The following is a 4,638-nucleotide window of genomic DNA, read 5'->3' on the forward strand; positions in this document are numbered from 1 at the left end:
ACCCTAACTCGGTTTGCGAGTGTTGTCTCACAAAACGAGCAGGATTCAAGCCAAAGTGGTGTGCAGTACTGCGTTTGGCCTGAGGTGGGGGCATCGGAGTAGAGCGGAGCCAAACAGAGCCAATCGGAAATGCACGGAAATATTCGAGAAATAGTCCGTTCCCGAGACTTTCTGAGGTTTGCCGAAGTCAGCCGAGCTGTCCTTGGGCCTTTCTGTGCATTTCTGAGGCTCTCCAGCGCCCCCTACCTTTGGCGACATGCGGTATTGCATGCCATTGAAATCAATGCGGAACAAATTATTTTATTTTCCATTGGGGAAACTCGCTTTGATATGCGAGTACTTTGGATTACAAGCATTCTCCTGGAACAGATTATGCTCTTAATCCAAGGTTCCACTGTAATCTGCATGTTATGTTTATCTATGTAATATCTGAATATTGTTAGGTGACTGTCAATTGTATATATATAAAAGCAAAATTGTTTTCCTTGGATAGTTTTATTGCCATCTGTGTCTCATTAGGGAGATTTACCTTTACGCCCTGTCCTGTAGAGTCAACAGGAAGAGAGAGGATATCTCTCCAATGTGAAGGATATTCCCTTTAAGACTGTTGTTATGAGTGCAAGTGTTCCCATTGGAAGATTCCCCCTCTATTCTCATTCTAGTGGCAACTCAAAATTTTCAAATGACCTTCACTTTCTTTCCAATGACGCTGGAGATCAGGACAATTAGAGAGGCAGAGTCTCCCTGATTAGGACACAGACAGCAATAAAAACACGACAGTGGTTCTATCCCCTCTCTACTGTATCTAATTTAAAAAAAAATGCCTTTTGTTAAACTTTAATGTCTAGTGCACAATAAGAAATGGCATGTTTTCTATAGCAATTATAATAACAGTATTTGGCAAGTCCAGTCTTATTGGGCTGACTGGGCTGAGAGGCAAATTAGTCGAGTACCCCCATACATTGGTCGCAACTGTGGGGGGCGCCGCTTCTAATTTTGACTGTCCTATCATCCTGGCCCACAAACCTTCCTCACTGTGCTATATGTTTTGAGAGAGATCTGTTCTCACTGTGGAAGGCCTTCTTGCTTCAGAGTGAATCCAAGAGTAGGAGTGCCAAATGAAACCATCTGAAGGTTGATTTACTAAAACTGTAGAGTGCAAAATCTGGTGCAGTTCTGCATAGGAACCAATCAGCTTCCAGGTTTTGCTGTCAAAGCTTAAAGGGGAGTTCCAGCCTTTTTTTAAGTTTATTAAAAGTCAGCAGCTACAAAAAGTGTAGCTGCTGGCTTTTAATAAACATACACTTACCTGCTCCACGGCTCCAGCGACGCGCCGGCCGGGGCTCCGCTCCTCGCCCCCCCCCCCCCTCGCCGGCCGGCGTCTTCATTCCTAGTGTGGGCACCCGGCAGTGACAGCTTTCGGCTTCACGGCCGGGCATCCACTGCGCATGCGCGAGCGGCACTGCGCATGCGCGAGCGATGCGGCGCCGTCCAATTGGACAAGCGCGAGCCTACAGGGAGGGGCTGCAATAAGGCGATTAAGCTAATCGCCTTTACAGCCCCTCGCCGGAAGAAGGAAGTGGGACAGGAAGTCCCCTTCTCCTGAAGCCCCCACTCTCCCCCCAAAAAAATTACATGACAAATGTGGCATGTAAGGGGGCGAGGAGTGGGTTAAGCGGAAGTTCCATTTTTAGGTGGAACTCCGCTTTAATTGAACAAGCTGAAGTTAGAAGTTGATTGGATGCCATGCACAGCTGCACAAGATTTTGCACTCTCTAGTTTTAGTAAATCAACTCCAGTATGTTAAAAGTCTTGTGATGTTTTTGCTCAACATCTATCAAAAATGCCACGGTGTTTTAGAAATCTTAACATGCTCCCTTCTTCAGGGCTTATGAATTTGAAAATCTGCCCAAGACTGTTAATTGGAAATGGCTTGTCTATATCTATATTCCCGAATTGCTAAAGACGCAGGGAAACTAACCCTGCAGTTGGCATATTCTCTCATATATATAATGTTTTTTAGAAAGTTAGATTTGCATAGTGACTGTAGAAGTTCTTTAGCCAGAACTAGAGGGACAAAATGAATGCTGTTAAATATGTTTAAACATTAAAGGATAACTATGGGCAAAAAATTTTTGTCCATACTTCTCCTGTGGATCACAGGAGTGCAGCTCGTTCTGCAGTCCCGTGATCTGTTTTCGGCCAAGAGCAGGCTAAAGCCCGCTGTCGGCTGACGTCACTCAGCCGATCCAGACTGGGGAAAGATCCCGACTTTACAGTCAGGATCCACCCACATGTCTGAATCAGCATCTGGCTCAGCCTCTCAGCTGCGCTGCTTGGAGACTGAGCCAGATGCTCCCTTCCCAGCCCACCGCTCCAGTGAGCACTGAAGCGGAAGAGAAGAGAGCTGGTGACTGACAGCTCCCTGCTCAGTGCGGAGGGGTGAACTGAGTAATCACTGGTGTTTGATCACTCAGTTCTCACTGCAGAGGTGATATGGGACAGATGCAGCATTGCTTGGATTTTGCATCCACCTAGGTGAGTATAAGGTTTTAGTTTTTTTAGAAACTTTTAATAATATTTAAATATGAATTCCAGGGAAAAGAGGTATTGCCAAGTTAACTAATGCTTACTGGGTTCAAATACAACTAGTGTGAATACCCAAATTTGGCTTGATTTCAGTATTTTGTTCTCCCCTTCACAGTAGCATTCAGATTAAGGTGTACGTTTAATAAACTGAGAAGTTTTTTTTTCCCAGTTCAGTTCTCAGCAGTTCTCAAAGGAAAATTATCTCCTTTGCAGCTTGTTTATGAAGCTGAGAACTTTAGTTCTCAGAGGGAGAACAGAGGAGAAGCTTTTCCTCTGGAAACTGCCGAGATCTGTGTAAATGTCGGCGGGCTGATGTAATCTCGTGAGATATTGTGAGATTACAGTACAGCTGACTTTAAGAAGTGAAACCAAAGTTTAAAATAATGTGACATGTACAGACACATGATAACTAACTAAATAAATAAATAAATATATATCTATATTTAAATATAGATGTATATACATATACACAGGGCTTTTTTCAGGGGGAACTTGGGGGAACTCAATTCCACCACCTTTGGCTCAGACCCTTTGGTGCCTGCTCACCACAATCACTTGTAAACACAGAAGTCCGGTGTCTGTGTTTACAAGTGACAGCTCTGCACTCTGTGTGTAACCCCCCTGAACTCTGCACTCTGTATGTAATGCAATTCTGGTATTTAATGCCCCTTTAAGACCCTTCTACTGTTTGTGAAATCTAAACGGGTCGTGGTTGAGTTCCTGCACCTATTTTCTGAGAAAAAAAGCTCTGCATATACATACTTATATATATGGTATACAGTGCATTGAAAAAGTATTCACACCCCTTGAATTTTCCTCTTATTTGTCATGTTACAACCAAAAACAGGAATGTATTTTATTGCGATTTTATGTGATAGACCAACACAAAGTGAAACATAATTGTGAAGTGGAAGGAAACTTATAAATGGCTTTCAATTTTTTTTTACATATAAATATCTGAAAATTGTTGCGTACATTTGTATTCAACCCCCTTTACTTCGATACCCCTAACTAAAATCTAGTGGAACCAATTGTCTTCAGAAGTTACCTAGTTAGTAAATAGAGTCTACCTGTGTGTAATTTAATCTCAGTATAAATACAGCTGTTCTGTGAAGCCCTCAGAGGTCTGTTAGAGAACCTTGGCGAACAAACAGCATCAAGAAGGCCAAGGAACCCACCAGGGTTCAGGGATAAAGTTGTGGAGAAGATAAAAGCTGGGTTAGGTTATAAAAAAATATCCCAAGCTTTGAACATCTCACGAAGCACTGTTCAATGAATCATCCGAAAATGGAAAGAGTATGGAAGAACTGCAAACTTACCAAGACATGGCCGTCCACCAAAACTGACAGGCTGGGCAAAGAGAGCATTAATCAGAGAAGCAGCCAAGAGGCCCATGGTAACGCTGGAGGAGCTGCAGAGATACACAGCTCAGGTGGGAGATTCTGTCTACAGGACAACTATTAGTCGTACACTCCACAAATCTGGCCTTTATGGAAGAGTGGCAAGAAGAAATCCATTGTTGAAAGAAAGCCATGAGAAGTCCCGTTTGCAGCAGTGGCGGCCCGTCCATAGGGGCGCCCGGGCGCCGCCCCCCCATCACACAGTCAGTAAAAAAAAAAAAAAAAAAAAAATTTTTTTTTTTAAATCTGTCCCTTTAAAAAAAATTTTTCCCAAAAAAGGGCCTTATGTCCGCGCGCCGGACGCCGGGAACAGTCCTTTAGGAGTAGCGCCACGTCTGTGCAATCACGGGATTGCAGACGCGGCGCTACATTGGCACAAAAAATATGCCTTTGTGGCGCTCTCCATCGCGCCACTTGCTTCTGGCGCGATGGAGTGTATTGTTATGGCCGGGCGGGTGCATACACTGTCTGTGTGCACCCGCCCGTCTCTGTGCTCGTTCCGACGTCACTGTAAAAACCGGAAGTGACGTCGGGTCAGCGCGAGCTCATTGCGCCCGACTGAAGAACAGGTAAGCCTGCCTGTCTCTACATCGGCGGCCGCTTCACAGCTTCACAGCAGCATCCAACCCCTCCCGTGATTGGCACTATC

The sequence above is a fragment of the Rana temporaria genome, chromosome 2 (genome assembly GCF_905171775.1).
Source record: "Rana temporaria chromosome 2, aRanTem1.1, whole genome shotgun sequence".
Lineage (NCBI taxonomy): Eukaryota > Metazoa > Chordata > Amphibia > Anura > Ranidae > Rana > Rana temporaria.